At 36.9% G+C, this 18,800-nt stretch overlaps 1 protein-coding gene and 1 long non-coding RNA gene across 4 annotated transcripts in view; one reads left to right on the plus strand and one right to left on the minus strand.

Annotated features, from left to right (window-relative positions):
* LOC101411648 (cytochrome P450 1A4-like) overlaps positions 1-18,800 on the minus strand; it is a 58,904-nt gene that overhangs the window by 19,722 nt on the left and 20,382 nt on the right. The window contains exon 1 of one of the 2 annotated variants that reach the window (XM_012527727.4): positions 4,877-5,052. The exons of the other annotated variant lie outside the window; for it this stretch is intronic. The gene's annotated coding sequence lies outside the window, so the exon portion shown is untranslated. Of the gene's footprint in view, positions 1-4,876; positions 5,053-18,800 lie in introns of those variants that run through there. 2 annotated transcript variants of the gene reach the window in all.
* Positions 3,549-16,834, plus strand: LOC131279430 (uncharacterized). Of its 2 annotated transcripts, none has more exons than XR_009186772.1 (2): positions 3,549-4,098; positions 13,986-16,834. It is a non-coding gene; the product is annotated as an uncharacterized lncRNA (long non-coding RNA). The 2 variants fall into 2 exon arrangements; XR_009186773.2 differs by lacking the exon at positions 3,549-4,098 and adding an exon at positions 4,404-5,523.

Raw genomic sequence — 18,800 nt, forward strand, 5'->3', positions numbered from 1 at the left:
CACCACATTAACAAACTGAAGGGAAAAAAGCACATGATCCTCTCAATTGATGCAGATAGGGCATTTGACAAAATACAGTATTCTTTCTTAATTAAAACACTTCAAAAGTTAGGTATAGATGGAAAGTTCCTCAACATAATTAAGGGCATATATGACAATCCCACAACTAACATCGTACTCAATGGGGAGAGACTGAAAGCTTTCCCACTAAAATCAGGAACAAGACAAGGATGCCCACTGTCACCACTGTTACTCAACACTGTGCTAGAAGTTCTAGCTAGAGCAGTTTGACCAGGAAAAAAACAAAAAAAATAGAAAGCATCCAAATTGGAAAAGAGGAAGTAAAACTTTCACTTTTTCACAGATGACATGATCCTATATTTAGAAAATCCTGAAATGTCAATAACAAAGTTATTTGAGTTAATAAATGAATTCAACTGACAGGCTGTAAGATCAACACATAAAAATCAGTAGCATTTCTATACACTAGTAACAAGCAAGGTGAGGAGGAAATCAAGAAAAAAATTTCATTTAAGATAGCAAGAAAAAGGACTCATATCTTGGAATTAATTTCACCAGGTATGTAAATGATCTGTATTCAGAAAACTACAAAACACTGCTAAAAGAAATCAAAGAAGACTTAAACAAATGGCAATACATTCCACTTTCATGGATTGAAAGACTCAACATTGGGAAGATGTCAATTCTACCCAAGTTGATTTATAGATTCAATACAATTTGAATCAAAATTTCAATCGCCTACTTTACAGAAACAGAAAAGTCAATTACTATATTTTTCTGAATAGGAAAGGGGTCCTGAATAGCCAAAAACTTCCTAAAAAGGAAGAGGGAAGTCAGAGGACTCATACTCCCTGAATTTGAAGTGTATCATAAAGCCACAATGGTCATAACGGCATGGTATTGGTATAAAGACAGACACATTGATCAAAGGAATAGAATTGAAGAGTTCAGAAATAGACCCTCACCTCGATGGTCAAATGATTTTCAATAAGCCTACCAAGTCTACTTTTCTGGGACAGAACAAGCTCCTCAAAAACAGTGCTGGGAAAACTGTAAATTCATATATCTAAAAGAATGAAAGAGAACCCCTATCTCACTCCATATACAAAAATCAACTAAAATGGATAGAAGACCTAAACATAAAAGCCAGAACCATAAAATACCTAGAAGATAACATAAGGAAATATTTACAAGACCTTGTGGTAAGTGGGGGTCTTTTAAACCTTACACTCAAAGCACAAGCTACAAAAGAAAAAACAGATAGGGAAACGGACTTTGGCCCAGTGGTTAGGGCATCTGTCTACCATATGGGAGGTCCGCGGTTCAAGCCCGGGCCTCCTTGACCCGTGTGGAGCTGGCCATGCGCAGTGCTGATGCGCGCAAGGAGTGCCGTGCCACGCAAGGGTGTCCCCCGCGTAGGGGAGCCCCACGCGCAAGGAGTGCGCCCATGAGGAGAGCCGCCCAGCGTGAAAAGAAAGTGCAGCCTGCCCAGGAATGGTGCCGCCCACACTTCCTGTGCCGCTGACGACAACAGAAGCGGACAAAGAAACAAGACGCAGCAAATAGACACCAAGAACAGACAACCAGGGGAGGGGGGGAAATTAAATAAATAAATAAATCTTTAAAAAAAAAAGAAAAAACAGATAAATGGGTCCTCCTTAAAACTGAACACTCTACACCTCAAAGAACTTGTGAAGAGGCTAACAAGGCAGCCTATCAATTGGAGAAAATATTTGGAAATCACACATCCAACAAGGGTCTAATATCCATTGTATATAAAGATAACCTATAAATCAACAATAAAAAGACAAATGATCTAATTAAAAAATAGGCAAAAGACCTCAATAGACATTTTTCTAAAGAAGAAATACAAATGGCTAAAAAAACTCATGAAAAAGTGTTTAGCATCACTGGCTATTAGGGAAATGCGAATCAAAACCACAATTATTTATCATTTCACACTTATTAGAGTGGCCACTACTAAGAAAACAGACAACTACAAGTGTTGGAAGGATGTGAAGACATAGGAACACTTTTTTCACTGTTGGTGGAAAGGTAGACTGGTACAGCCAAGGTGGAAGTCTGTTTGGCAGTTTCTAAGAAAGTTAGATATAGATCTATCACATAACCTGGCAATACAGCTACTAGGTATATGCCAAAAAAGACTAAGAACAGTGACATGAACAGACATCTGCACACTGGTGCTCACAACAGCATTATTCACAATTGCCAAAAAGTGGAAACAACCCAGGAGTCCATCAAGTGACAAATAGGTGTATGAACTGTGTATATACTCACGACAGAATGTTACTGAGCTGTAAGAAGAAATGAGTTGTGAAGCATAACAATATGGATGAACCTGAAGGACGCTGTGGGAGTGAAGCAAGCTAGGCACAAAAGGAAAAATATTGTATGATTTTGCTATTATGAATTAAACATAATGAGCAAACTCAGGGAGTTAATAGCTAGAGCATAAGTCACCAGAGAAAAGAATGTGGTTAGAGAGTGAAGAGCTAAGGTTTAATCTATGCAGAATTGGTAAAAAAGTTTTTTGTAAATGTTTGGAAATGAACAGAAATGGTAAAAGCATATCATATAGGATTTTGTAATTAGTACTGCTAAAATATGTGTATGATAGTGAGCTGTTTGTTGGTTTGTTGGTTTTTTTTGAGTAATGAAAATGTCCTAATATTGATTAAAGTGATGAATGCATAACGCTGTGATTATACTGAATACCAGTGTACATGTTAGATAAACTGTATGGCTCATGAACAAAAGAAGTAATAGGATAGGTTGGGGGAAAATACTCCAAATGTAAGATACAGAGTTTAGTTAGCAGTAATTCTTTGACGATGCTCTTTCATAATTTATTATAAATGTCTCACAACAATGCAAGGTGTTTGTGGAGGGATGATGTATGGGAGCCCTGCATGATGTTATGCATGCTTGCTTTGTAAGTTTACCACTTTTACTATACCTTTATTTTTATGTATGTTCATGTATGAATGGTGTACTTCAATAAATTGTTTTTAAAATGGAAAAAAAAGAATCCCATATTTCTGTGACTTAATGCATTACCCTCTTAGCGAGAGGCACAGAGAGTTAATTTTCTCATTTATTTCCCACTTATTTTGAGCTTAATAATGAATCACCAATTATTTCCCTCTAGTACTTGCTTTTGTGTAAAATTAAATTCCTCTTGTGCATACACCAAAACTGCTAGTTTGCACAGGGAGAATAATCAGGGGCATTTCCACAGCAGAAGACAAGGTAGTCAAGAAGTGAAATGTGGCTGAAAGAAAAAACAATTGCCCTCAGGAAAATGGCTGGGTTTCCCTCCTCACTCTTCTGCTATTTAGTAATAGGACCTTACATTACAATCTCTCTTAGCCTCTGTTTCCCCATCTGTAAAATAATAACATCAGACTGGAAGACTTCTAAGAATCCTGTAAGTGCTAGCCTTCTGTGATCAATGCCAGAAGCAGAAACGGAGGAAGCCTGATTTTAGTGTACAGGCTTCTGATGTACTATAAGAAAACTATTAAGAATTGTGAATTCATAAGCTTTCTAATCAACAGTGTCTGCTGTTTTAGCCTAGGATTGTGAATGATTAACTTGTCCTTTGTCCTTTGGAATGTTATAATGCTGCTATGCAGGCAACCTCATCATCCATTACCCAAAAAACAAATGTTTAAGAAGAACTAAATACCAAATGTGATATTTGTATCCCCTGTAAAACTGAAAGCTAAAATCCTTCATGTTCCTCTTTAATGTGCCATGAATAGAATAAACAGAAGACCCCTTGCCACACTGTGTCTCTCCTGTGGAGGGCTGGCCACTCCCCACCGGATGGATTCTGGTTGCTTTCGAAGAGGCCATTCCTCACGAGTTGCAAGACTCATTGGAGTTCTGAGGTTTGGAATCCCTTAAAAGAGGTGGTCCCCAAGATGCCAGTTGGAGCCTCACCCAGGAGGGGATGCTCTGCCTGGGACTGTTTTTCCAATTGGGACTCTGATCAGCTGCAAAGGGGCTTCCCAGCCGTATGAGAGTTCAGATGTTGAGTTTTTCCCCGATTTGGTGAGTGGTTGTATATACTTTCATTCTTTTCTATGCCTTTAATTACTCTTCTGTGACTGCTCAATTGTTATAATCATTTGATATAACTTGAAACTCATTTGATTGAATAAAGCTGCCTTTGCATAGAATTTAGAGTTTCTGCCTCTTCCTTAGCAGAACAGCTTAATCGACCAAAAATATTATTTTGCAAGATTTTCCAGAGCAGTTACTAGTTCCTCAGCAAACTTAGGTAACCATCTGATCCACCCTGGATTCATTTTCAGCCCGAGGCTTCTAGTTTCTTTTATTAAATTCTCTTTGGCAGTTTACTAGTTGCAGATGCATTGCCAACTTTCCCAACAACTTTCTTGGAAAGCTCTGAAGGACATTGTGTTCCTGTTGTTTTGGGGTTGAACTAAGCTGAGTGCAAGGCTCCCCAAGGATGGGCTGCTCCATGTCAAGGATTCAAGGTGAACCCTAACCTCTTCAGAGAAGGAGAGACATGAGAAGATGTAAGATTGAAGGTCCTTGCAACAGTTTTGCAACCTAGTGGCACATTAGTTCCCCTCCCTGCTACCTCCATCCTCTGCAGCTGTTAAATAATAATTATGTCCAGGACCCACACATACCAATTAAATCAATATCTCTAGAGGTGGATGCAGTCTTAAAAGTTCCTAGGGTATGTTAGGGGCATTCTGGATTGAGGACCATTTTAAGACAAAATAGCCTGCCAGGGTGATCATCAAACATCCTTAACAAATCCACTTTGCCAAGTTACAATGAAGCTTGGAAGGCTCACCTTGCCTGAAATCTGGCTGGTCAGTCCGAGAATCTGACGGAGGGATCTGAAGAAAGAATATTTTTGGTGAAGGTGAGTATATCCTAGGGAATAGGCACAAGCCTATTCTGCATGAAAGGCCAGAAGGGACAGTCGTTCGTTCCCCACCAACACAGGAAAAGAGGCCGGGGAGAGGACTTTGGACCCTGGTGGGGAGGAGTTTGGAGCTGGACCAGAGTCTTTGGGAGCAAGAGGGAGGGATGACAAAGGCTCTGAGTCCAATGTCCCAAGTGCAAAATTCTTGAGTGAGTGGAAGAAGAGAGATCACATCTGGAGCAGGAACTCCCAAGAGAGAATAGGATGAAACTGATTCAGGAAAACAGGGCAATAGAGAATGGCAAGATTAAGTCATTTTAACACTGCTGGTAACAGACAGAAGTGGGATGGTGGGATGTATAGCAAGGCAGCAAGAAGCAGCAAAGGAAAAAGACTGAGGAGTGGTCCAGAGGAGTTGCTGTGAGTTTCAATTCTCTCTCACCCAGTTGCTTCTGGCCTATCGTACATTGCGTACTGGCCTCTCAGCAAGCTCAGAAGCAGGAAGATAGATACAAATAAAAAGTAATGAGAACCTAAGCTCACTTTCTCAGGTGGGTTTGGTAAATTTCGAGGTAAGTGTTCAATGAGATTGCCCAAGAAGTTTGATTGGTAGCCAGTACCTTCTCACATGGGAATCCCCCAATGCGAAGGTTAAACCTCATATTCCCCTCAAAACCATAGGAATTAACTTGGCTAATTGGCACTTAGTCATCATCATATTTAGCTACTGAAAAGAAGTTTTACTTTGAATGTTTTTCCTTCACTGATATAATTTCTTCTTTCTTAGAAAATCAGCAACTAACAGAAAAACATATTAATAGTCTCTATGTAGCTATATCAAATCATTGGTGCAAGTATCCAGTTTCTAATAATTGCTTGACCATGTGCTGTTTGAAAGAATTGTTAGGAAAGGATGAGACTTGACCTTATATTTCCATTGCTTTAAGTGGGAACTCCATTCATAGTAATAATTGTGACAGCTAACATTGATATGTACTTACAATAAATACGTATTTAAAAGTACTTTATATATTATTTGTTATTCTTCATATCTATTATTATTCATAGTTCTTTGAAGGAACTGCTATTCTTTCTCCTATTTTACATGTGATAAATATGAAGCACAGAGAGTTTACAAAATTTGCTCAAGATCATGGCATGTAAGTAGTTAGAACAAATAATGGAGCCCAAGTAGTCTGACTCAAGAGACTGTGCTCTTAGCCTCTGATTATACCACCTTCTAGTGGAAAACTCTCTAACTGAAACCTGAAACTTCCACTGCTACCAATAACCATCCTTACCAATGTAACTTCACAGTGTAAGAAATGATATGCAAGATTCATGGGACTACTCCAAATTAGGTTGTAGATTAGGAGTTTTACCTATGCACCTGAGATTGGATTTGACCATCATTCCATCACCCTGTGATTGGAGAATTAAAGTCAAATCATTTAAATTAGTGTCTAATTTTATTTTATTTTATTTTATTTTTTCCATGGGGAGCAATTAGCAGGGTCTCTGGAGCCTTGATTCAAATCCAGGTTCTGTTGTTTCACAGCTTCATGGATTTGAGCAAGTTATTAAATCTCTCTTTACCTCAGCAGTTCCTATAAGTATATTAAAGACTTTTATATACCTACTTAAGAGGTTGTTAAAAGAATAAAAAAGACTTACTATATGTAAAATACTTAATATAGGACATATGATAATAATTCAAAATGGTATCTTCTGTTGTTATTTTCCAATAACAAGAAAAAATCTAAAAGGTCAAAATACCTTTTGTTGTGAACTAATATTGTTACTTTGTGTATTGTTTTAGTTAACATTGCTTTTTGGTCCATAATTTTGCAGGTTTAGTATTTAGGAGCTGTGACATTACTGAATACAAGGTGAATAATTTTGATCTACAGTAAATGAAACCTTAATCAGTGCAGTAGCCTGAATGGGGGACCACATAATATGTATTTGATATGCACAGTCACTCAATTAAAAAAAAAAAAGAATCTACCCTGTTTGACACTTTAAGGAGAATGGCAGTTAAACAAGTAAGCAAAATATATTCATAGGAGCCATGTAAGAGGAATGATAAAAAAAATTTTAGGACTTTACAACAGGATATGCTCTATGGAGGAGGTATTTGAAATAAATGTTAAAGCATAGATAAGAGTTTGCTAAATGGAAAGAGGAATGGGAGATGTTAAGCAAAGAAGAACATTTGAAAAGGTAGAGAGGTTTAAAAGAATTTAACATGACTAAGGAATGAAGTAAGATATAAATTGGCAGGAGTTGAGTCTGGAAAAATCTGAACCAGATCTTCAGAATAATTCCTTTATCTTCACTATCCCTTTTAATCCACAGCTAGTCCCTTGGTCCTGTAAATTTTGAATTTTGCCATCCACATATCTGTCACTGTCTGACCTTTCTATTCCCAATTGCCATCACCTAGCTCTAGTCTCCATCGGATTTTTCCTGGACTATTACAATAGCCTTCTGTGTTAGTTAAGATTGCATTCAGAAGCCAGTAACAACAACAAAATCAAAATGGCTTAAATAAATGGAGTTTATATTTTCTACACAACAAAAAGCCCAAAGATAATATTGATTTAGAAGCTCTATGACTGTTGGCCTGCTATCTGTACCATTTTGGGGATCTTGTTATTTTAAATAAAATAAGTAATATAGAGAGGTTGGTTGAAAAATTAAGCATCTACTTAACACATTACAATATGAAAGACAAAGAAATGGCTAGCAATAACATTCTGATGTTTGTGTTTGTTTCTTTGAACATTTCCTTCTGTCAAATAGGATTAAATAAGAATGTTACTTATTCACTCACTAAGGGTTTGGCCCATAGTAAGTGTTTAATAAATGTTGTTGCTGTTGTCACATTCCACTGGATTAAGCTACAGGGACAAAAAAAGAAGCAGTGAAACCACCTGCTGTCCTCTCCTCAAGATTCTTCTTTGATCTCATTGCCATCTTAACTGCATGCAAAGGTTGTCACCACTTCTATTTAGGAGTGATTGTTATATCATAAAGGAGTACTACTTTTACCTTATTAAAGAAGTGCTTTCCTTCTTTTGCTTCTGCAGCAAAATATAATCCTGACCTCTGCAAGTTTTTTTCTTCTACTCTGCTCAGTTGCTCTCAGGCATATATTTTTTAAAATTTTAGTTTTTATGATTTACTTTAAAATGCTTTCAAATTTAAATTTACAGGACAGCCACAAAAATAATAAACTTCATACAAAGAACTCCAACATACCCCTAACCGCCCCCCCCCCAGATACCTAGGTCCATCAATTTTAACATTTTGCCATATTTTCCATATTATACTATCCATCTATCTTTCTATCTATACATTTTATAAACACTTAAGTTTAGATTGTATGCACCATGCTCTTTGAACACTTAGCCCTGCCATTTACATTTCCTAAGAACAAGGATATTCACTTACATAACAACCTTAAGTTATCAAGTTCAAGAGATTTAACATTGATACAAAGTTTAGAGTCTAGATTCCAACTTTTTCGTATGTCCTAATAATGTCTTAGTGAGCCTTTTTTCTTCCCATGTTAGATCCTGTCTAGGTTCAGGTATTACATTTAATTGTCGAGGTCACTTTAGTTGCTTTTCTTTTTTTTAATTGTGGAAAAATCTATACAACATAAAGATTGCATAGATTGTAAAAGTTGAGTAGTTCCCATCTCAGTCACTCTCAAGCATACCATTCAGTGGGATTAAACACATTCACAGTGTTGTGGTACCATCCTCACCTTACATTACTTAAATTTCTCATCTCCCCCAATGAGCGCCCTAAGCTCCCATTCATCCTGACCCCAACCCCTGACAACTTGTACTCTAATTTTCTGTCTCTATGAACTTGCACATGCTCCTATATTTTCTTTGTAGATACCTTGGGTCTTAAATTTAATATCCTATAACAATCTTGTTTTTTTTGATACCAACTTAACTTCATTAGTATTTATAAACTATGCTTTAATACCCCCTCTGTACTCCCATCTTTAGGCAGTTCTTGCCAAAAATTACAGGTTTATACATTATGACTCCAAAATCACTGATCTATCATTGCATTTTATGTATTTGCCTTTTAGAGCTGGCAGGAAGTAGACGTGGAGATACAAACCAGAAATACAATAGTACAAACATTTACCCATGTCTTTAGCCTTACCAGCAATCTTTATCTCCCCACATGACTTTGATCTATTGTGGATTGCCCTTTCCTTTCAACCTGCAGAACTCTCTTTAGCATCTTTTTTTTAGGGCCAATCTAGTGGTGACAAACTCCCTCAGCTTTTGTTTATCTGGAAATGTGTTTAATCCTGCCCTCATTTTGTAAAGATAGCTTTGCTGGATATAAAATTAAAGGTTGGCAATTTTTTGCTTTTAGCACTTTAAATATGTCATTCTGCTGCCTTCTTGCCTCCATGGTTTCCAATGAGAAATTGTGAACTTAATCTTATCAAGGCTCCATTGTACATGATACCTTGCTTCTCTCTTGTGACTTTCAAAATTCTATCTTCATCTTTGATATGTGACAGTTTGATTATGATATCTTCTGGTGTAGATCTATTAAGGTTTACTTGCTTAGAGTTTGTTGAGCATCTTGCATGTATATATCCATGTCTTTCATTAAATTTGGAAAATTTTCAGGATTTCTTTGAATATTCTCTCCCCAACTTTATCTTCTTATTCTGGAACTTCCATAATGCATACTTTGGATGCTTGAGGGTATCCCACGGGCTCCTTAGGCTTTGTTTAGGTTCCTTCTGCATGGCTCTGCTATGCAAGTCTGGACTCTAGCCACATCAGAAGGATTATGCACCTTGTTTTCATAGTTTAAAATAGGAAGAAAGATTTTTCTGAAGAAAGTGCTACTAGGAAGACTTGCCATCCTTAAAAGATGAGAATCTTTATTTTATGCTTCACCTTTCGTTTGATTAAAATGACAATTACAAAACCAAATCTCCAAAAACACAAATGTCTGCCTCTATACAGAAGAATTAAATTGCTTTTTAATATTGCCCTTCCATCATGATCACACCCACACACCCATTCCTACCCAATACCACCACACATATATGTACCTTCATATGTACACAGTATACTTAATAGCAGGCAGGAGACACCCATAAAGTCTCAAATGTATGCCATCTTTTTGCCAGATATGCATGTAAAGTAAAACCAGTTGCTACCCATTTTGAGAAAAAGAAATAGAGTTAGTGCAAGAGCTGAAGGTAATCACATGGGGGTGAAGTATGACAGGCATTGACTCCCTATGTTTCTTTGCCCCTACCAAGATCCATCATTTCCCTACTGTTAAAAATTAGCACATGGGGCAATAAAAGATTAACTTTGCGTTAACCATTCGAGGTTACAGATATAGGAAAAGGAAGCAATAAAATATGAACTTTATGCTAATTCTCTGATGTTCATGCCAGTCTCCTTAGAATGACACTTTCTTCATGGAGTGATGTGCTTAGGAAACTAGTCATGCAGACATTCTCTGGAAAGGTATTCCAATCTGGCTGTCTAAATTTTGGATCAAGAGAGGAGTCCATGAACCACTTTATTGGCCTGCTCTCCTATTAGTGTTTGAGATATTTGAATTGAGCAGGGAATTTACAGTGCGTTGGAAGATTGCTGTGACTCCTGTCAGAGACTTCTGAGGCAACTTGTTACTGTGACTCACAAATGCAGTTACAACTGGTAACTGTGTTAGGCAGAAGTGTCAATAGCAAAAGAGAGTCCCAGAGACTTGGCAGAGCCTTATTTTTCTCATTAAAGCCAATAATTATCCAATAACATAAAATAGAAAGTGAAAACAGATATATAGGTTACATACTACAGGTATTTGCATGTAAATTTTGATAAAGCAATAAAAGTGGCTAATAACAAGTTTCTGCTTTTTTAAGAGTACCTTACAATTTTATAGTACAACATTATGCTTCTGTTTTTGGACTCAGATTGCCAACTTCTTAAGATTTATCTTAAACAGATAATCAGTAAAGGGAACTAAAATATATGCACAAGAATAATAATTATACCATTGTTTATGACCATGAAATCTTTGAAACCACCGAAATTTTCTTCAGTATAGCATTTTATACAAGGAATACTTTGCCTCCATTAAAAAGGATAATGATAGCTCAATTTTTATTATATGGAAGATGTCTATGGTATATTGCTGAATAAAAGAATTGGCACCAGTAGACATAGAAAGATATCATCTATATAAAATTATGCATGCAAAAACACATGCATGTAGTCATAAAGAGATAGTATATAGAAGCATGTTCTTTTCTCTTTAAGAAGGGATTTGGGAAGATATTTGTTTCCTTCTTCATATCTTCCTGTATTGATTTTTATTGATTAATAAAAGTTATTCTATTTTTAATTATCTCAGAATATGTCAATATTTCAAAATGATGATTTGCATCTCTTTTGCATTTACCTAAAGGGGTAAACTCTGTTGGTTTACTTCAGGCCATCACACCTAGAGATGAATGTGCTTAGCCGCCAATGGCATAAATGTAATAATACTTTTGGTGACAGGCCTTCTTGAAGAATTGCTCTACTTACCTAAGTTTTCTCATTTTTGTCTTCCTCAACAAATTAAATCTTAGTTCATCTAGAGCTGAAAATGTATTCTTCATGTCTGAGTTATGCCCATCTTAATAGAGGATACTGTGCCTGAGGCTGCAGAATGTGAGTTTTCCACACGCAGCCTGCCTGATAGTGTGTGAGCCTGAAAGGAAGAAATAAGCACATACAGTGCTTCCACCTAAATCAGAAACTATTCAACAACTAAATAATAGTATTAAGGAAAAAAGAAATACTTTGATGTTTCTAGTATATTTCCAAATATATTCAGTATGTGTGAAACCTAGTGTTTAGCTTGACATTGTGTATGCCATGATTCATTTCAACAAGTGTGCATGAAAAAATTTGCTACAGACAGACATTAGGCTAAGTGTTATGGATGCATAGTTGTAACTTATTTCTAGTATTTGCAGTAGAAACTGACTTAACAGAAGGGAGAAAACTGAATCATAATTTTCCGCAGGGGTCAAGGCTGATTCCTAATCCCTATCAAACGAGCAATGCTGATTCATGCTGAAGAATCAGACATACCAAGTATCTGTTTGCAAAGCCCTGAGATGCTGCTGTTGCTGGAAGGATTATTTGTAATTCTGTATCAGAGTGATCAGATCCTAATTGCCTCTCTGATTTGAGCAGCCAGCAGATTGCCATCCTGGCAGATATAGTCTCAGAGGCTGAGCCAGAGGGACTATGGACTCTTGAACACCAGGCACAGTCCTGGCCTAAGGACTGGATATAAGTTGCCTTACTGAAAACTACATTTTCTAACCTCCATTGCAGCTGTAAGTGACAAGAGGAGGTAAGTCAAAATTAATTGAGCAGACTTTCCAGAGAATCTCTTTAAAGAGAAAAGACACAGCTGGGATATGACCCTGTTTTCTCTTTACAATTTGGCCCTTCTTCCAAGCTGGAAATTAGATGTGGTGGCTGCTACATTGGGGATGAAAGCAATGTACTTAGGAAGGGAGCAGAAAGATGGGAGGATCCGGAGCCCCTAATGTCCCTGAGTCACAATATCTGTCCTGGATTTCCTCCTACATATTTTATGTTATGTGAGATGAAAAACAAACTCTAATATCTTCTGAAAGCCACTGTTATTAGAGCAGGGTTCCTGCTCTATCACCTTAAATCAAGCCCATTGTTCAGAATAACTTGCTCACACACAGAGCATTCAATCAGTTTTTTCCTGACTCATAATTTTGAATAATTAGCAATAGGAAAGCTTGCAGCCTGAGGGAAAGAGGCAAAATAAACAAAGGGGCAGTGGGATGCATAGGAAACAAAAATAATTCAAAAGAAGAACAAGTTTTAAAATTGTAGTTAAGGGAAACGGACTTTGGCCCAGTGGTTAGGGCGTCCGTCTACCACATGGGAGGTCCGCGGTTCAAGTCCCGGGCCTCCTTGACCCGTGTGGAGCTGGCCCGTGTGCAGTGCTGATGCACACAAGGAGTGCCCTGCCACACTGGGGGACATGCCACACAGGGGTGTCCCCCACGTAGGGGAGTCCCAAGCGCAAGGAGTGCACCCATAAGGAGAGCCGCCCAGCGCGAAAGAGAGAGCAGCCTGCCCAGGAATGGCGCCGCCCACACTTCCTGTGCCGCTGACGACAACAGAAGCGGACAAAGAAACAAGATGCAGCAAAAAGACACAGAAAACAGACTACCGGGGGAGGGGAGGGGAATTAAATAAATAAATAAATAAAAATTAAAAAAAAAAGAAATAAGAAACTATTTAAAAATAAATAAATAAATAAAATTGTAGTTAATATTCTCAGAACAATTAATTGCGTCTATGAAACAACAGTGAGATATCATATTTAGAGATTTTAAAATTCTAAATTAAAACTGTGATTCAAAAATTGGAAAACTATATTAGTAGATTTCAACTACAATCCATTCTATTGTCTAAAAAGTAAGATAGGAAATAGAAAATAGTTAAACAAATTAGCTGATCCTCTCAGATGATCCAACATCCATCTATTAGGAGTCTAGAAGGAGATAAAATAGAAAGGGGCTGATTATTAAAGTGAAACTACAACAAAATGTCCTAGATCTAAAGGATTTGAATTTCCAGTTTGAAATGATTCATGGAGAACTCAGCACAATTCATTAAAACAACTCATTCCAAGGAACATCATTATGACGTTTCAGAGCAACAAGTATAAAGAGAATACCCTAAAAGCTTTAGAGGAGGAATAATAGGTCATGCACAAATGACTGGATATCAGAATGGCATCAGACTTTTTAACATCATCACCAAACAATATAAGACAAGGCAGCAATGTATTTAAAATTTTAAAAATATCTCATATGTAGAATTCTAAATTAAGCCAAACTATCAATCAACTATAAGACTAATAGAAAAAAGGTCTCAAAAAAAAAAAAAATTAACGCCAATGTATTTTTTTTTAGGAATGAGTGGAAACTTAAACCAAGCAAGAAGTTCGAAATAACATGGAAAAATGCAGAAGATCCCAGAATAGTGGTCAAGTCCTGAAATAACAAAAGGACAGTTGACCTAGAGGAAAATCAACCGGCATTAGTGCAAGAAGATAGACCAGAATAGGAAACTTGTTTTAATTTCCCCACTGCTAAAACAAATGCCATACAAAGGATTAGCCCTAACAACAGGAATTTATTGGCTCATGGTTTTGAGAATAGGAGAAGTTCAAAATTGAGTCCAAAGTAAGACAATGTTTTCTCTCTGAAGACTGTGGCACTCTGGGGCTGGCTGCTGGCAATCTTGCTCCTTGGCTCTTCTGTCACATGGCAAAGCACATGGCAGCATCTTCTTTCTCTTCCAGATTCAGTTGACTTCCTGCTTTAGCTGTTCCCTGAGGCCTTTTTGTGTGTGTCCAAATTCCTTTGTATTTTTTCTGTTTTTGTTTTTTAACTTTATTTCAACTTCAGAAAATAAAATAGATAAAAGGCAGCTTAACAAATTACGGAAGCATCACTTTTAAAAATCCTGTCCAGGTACATTTATCTCATTTAATACTTAAAAAAAAAAAAAAAGAAAAAAAGAAACAAGTCATCTTCAAAGGTCTTATTTACAAATGGGCTTATACCCAGGACTAGGTTTGGGACCTGAACATGATTTTTGTAGGGGACATGATTCAATCCCCAACAGAGGCTATTTCCAAGGGAAAAAATAAATAAATAAAATGCCAATACACAGATAAATTCTTCACCTAGGAATAGTTTGTTTTTAAGCTTTATCATGACTATTAAAGCAGTTTCAGCCAATATACCAGGTAGTTATTTTATTTAATTGTTGAATCCTTCTTCCCTCTTTTATGATCCTAGATATTTTTTGTATCTGATGAAATTTGCTCAAACAAAATGTGTATTTGTATAATTTGTTCACGATTGTATACTGAGTTCCAAGCTTATACTATGGAATCTACAAGTATTTGCTCAATAAATAAATGGATGCATACAATACTAACAGGACAACAACACACACTCTTTGTGTCAAAAGCTTCATCTGTTAGCTAGTTGAAACATACTTTCCAACTGACTACCTGCTTTTATTTATTTATTTAATGCTACCACATCCTCCTATGCACATAATCTAGAAGCTTCAGCCAGCTACATTCTCCTTGCCAGCCGGCATTCTGGGAATTATCATTTCGAACTAATTCTTTCTTCAAAGTATCTAATATCTCTTTTTTTTCTCTCTTCTTCCTGACTCTACCCAAGGTCAGTTTTTATCACCCTGACAGGCACTTAGTTGCTCCCCTTGCCTTAGACCTCTTGCGTTCCCATATAAATTTTTTTTATAACATCAACAAATATTTGTCAATTCTCCCCCCGTCTTAGGAGTTAGAAATATGGAGTGAACAAAAGTGAAACTTATAACTGTGAGAGATACAAATAAATAAACGTACATATCACAATATAACTTGAGGTGGTATTAAATTTTACGAAAAAGAAGCAGAGTGAGAGTAGAGAGAATGATGGATTGGAGAGGTTACAATTTAAAAATACTACTATTTGCAAATCTTTTAAAGTATAAATTTATTTGCTCTTAAGGAAAATGTATTGCCTGCAGTTTTCCAGATTAAACTTCCTGAAACATTTTGCCCTAATGGCACTCCTCTATTCAAGGGCATAAATAACTATGTGTTTATAAAACATAGGGGGCAAAGAACAAAGTACTTAGCTCATAGTTGCTTAATCTAACCGCAATCTCTCTTTTTTACCTTTCGTCTAGAAACACAAAACCCTAGCAATACTGATTAACTTCCTGTCCTTTATCCTTTCCAATTTCTACCACTGTCCGAAGCACACTTGCCCATCTCCTTTGGGAATTCTTCTTTAACCACCATAATCTCTCTTGTGCTAGATACAGAATCTACTACCTTATAATTAGCTCTCTCTTAATTATATTTCATTTTCCCAGCTGATGGCACATTTTTCTGGCAGACAGCTTTCTTATATTACTCTGCATTCTTCTCAGTACCTTACAGAACAATCATGTATAGTCATGTGTTTGTTGAATGAGTGTCAATGAGGTGACCACAGTCAGCTTTTGTGGCTCTGTTTGATCATTACTCAAATCATCTACCCTTTCCTCTTGGTGGCAGTATAATTATACCTGAGGTTAAATAATCACTTGAATTGCCCATATAAGTCTTTTATTTCCCCTTTATCGTTGCCTGTCACTGTAATCCAAAAAGATACTAGGTCTATCATTTTGTTTCTAGAATAAAATTCTTTTCTTTCACTGGAGGTCAGCTCTCTACACTTGCCACTGGGGGGAGCAGCAGTTCTTTTCCAGGAACCAGAATGACTTGGCAGTTTCATTCTACAGTTGCCACCCCAATCTTTTTTTTCTTTCTAATGCGTGTTCCCACATATTTTTCAATTTGTACTCAGGTTTCCCTGTATGTATTTCCCATAATTAAAGGAAAATTCCCTCTTCACCTTAAAAAGAAAATTTTAATTTTTTGGCTTGATTCCATTCTTCTAACTGACTCCAGTTCCTATTCAGTTTAATTTCACATTTTTAAACAAATGAATATGTAAAATAGCAGCAGTACTTTTTGGAAAATATTAATTGTTAGGAATAATAAATCAAGGGGAAACCAGAAATAATCTTTCAATGAGTATCTGGCATGCATAGGGGGTAGCATGATTTTAGACCACCAATTTGATTGTATTAGGTTGATAAAAAATAATTGCGGTTTTGCATTACTGAAATTTGCTGTTTGATAATGGCATACATTCTTAAATAAATATGGTTATGTTATACATCATTTTAATGTGCATTTCTCACTTTAAATATTTTTGCTAATGACTTATTATATTCATTTTAGACTATGGAAATGATGTTAGACAAAAAGCAAATTTGAGTGATTTTCTTATTTGATTTCAAAATGAGTCATAAAGCAGAGGAGACAACTCGCAACATCAACAATGCATTTGGCCTGGAACTACTAATGAATGTACAGTGCAGTGATGGTTCAAGAAGTTTTGCAAAGGGGACAAGAACCTTGAAGATGAGGAGCGTAGTGGCTGGCCATTGGAAGTTGACAATGACAAATTGAGAGCAATCATCGAAGCTGATCCACTTACAACTACATGAGAAGCTGCTGAAGAACTCAACGTCAAACATTTATGGTCATTCGGCATTTGAAGCAAACTGAAGAGGTGAAAATGCTCAGTAAGTGGGTACCTCATGAGCTCACGCAAAATAAAAAAAATAGTCATTTTGAAGTGTCATCTTCTCTTATTCTATGCAAAAACAGTGAACCATTTCTCGATTGGATTGTGATGTACAATGAAAAGTCGATTTTATATGACAACCAGCAATGACCGACTCAGTGGTTGGACCAAGAAGAAGGTCCAAAGCACTTCCCAAAGCCAAACATGCACCAAAAAAAGGTTATGGTCATTGTTTGGTGGTCTGCTGCCACTACAGCTTTCTGAATCCCAGTGAAACCACTACATCTGAGAAGTATGCTCCACAAATCAATGAGATGCACTGCAAACTGCAATGCCTGCAGCCAGCATTGGTCAACAGAAAGGGCCCAATTCTTTTTCACAGCACCTGACCGCATGTCACACAACTGATGCTTCAAAAGCTGAATGAATTGGGCTACAAAATTTTGCCTCATCAGCCATATTCACTTGACCTCTTGCCAACTGACTACCACTTCTTCAAGCATCTCAACAACTTTTTGCAGGAAAAATGCTTCCACAACCAGCAGGAAGCAGAAAATGTTTTCCAAGAGTTTGTTGAATCCTGAAGTATGGATTTTTACACTACAGGAATACACAAACTTATTTTTCATTGGCAAAAATGTGTTGATTGTAATGGTTCCTATTTTGATTAATAAAGATGTGTTTGAGCCTAGTCATAATGATTTAAAATGCATGGTCCGAAACAGCAATTAATTTTGCACCAACATAATAGTACTGCTAATAGGCATTTAATATTTACCACATAGGAAAACTCTTGACTGAAACTGGGACTTCCAATACTGTACATTTATAAAATTCTGGAACTAATAGGAATATTAGAAATAATCTGGACCAAAATCTTCCACATTACAGATAAGGACACAAAAAGGACTCAAGGCTCAAGGACTCATTATGGTCCAATGCTCTTTCTGTGAAGTTTCGTTGCATCTCTTCTGATCTTAATATAAAGACTAGCCCATAGTTTAAACATAGAGTTAAAATGGTTATTTCACAAGTCTGTCAATATTGTGCTAAGGATTATTATAAAAATGTGGTTGTGCATTCTTATTACTACAAAACACCTTATATCCATACAGAGTACTAAGGACCACCCTGCAGTTTTTAAAACTAATCAAGCAGGTCTACCTGTATTCATTTGGAAGCTCAGGTTGAGTGAAGAAAGTAAGTTCAATAATAACAAGAGCAGCAATAAAAAATAATCATAGGAAGAACCAGCAAGAAAGCAGCAAAGTAAGGAGCACCTAGAGTCAGCTCCTGCTACAGGGCAGTTAGCAAATACCCAGAGCTATCTGAGTTGGCTGAAGCACCTGTTTGGGGGGCTGCAGGAGACCAGAAGAGCATCCTGCCACATCCTTGAAGGAATGAAGGAGGAGAATGTCCATCTGCAAGGAAGATTTGTGAGTAGAGCACTCCATGCCACAGAGGAGGCACAAGCCTCCTTGGGAGCTGTTCCGCAGCTGGACTTGAAAGCTCTACTTCCCTAAAATGGGGGAGGAAGAGATGGTAAGGCACCAACTT

The sequence above is a fragment of the Dasypus novemcinctus genome, chromosome 8, assembly GCF_030445035.2.
Source record: "Dasypus novemcinctus isolate mDasNov1 chromosome 8, mDasNov1.1.hap2, whole genome shotgun sequence".
Taxonomy (NCBI): Eukaryota; Metazoa; Chordata; class Mammalia; order Cingulata; family Dasypodidae; genus Dasypus; species Dasypus novemcinctus.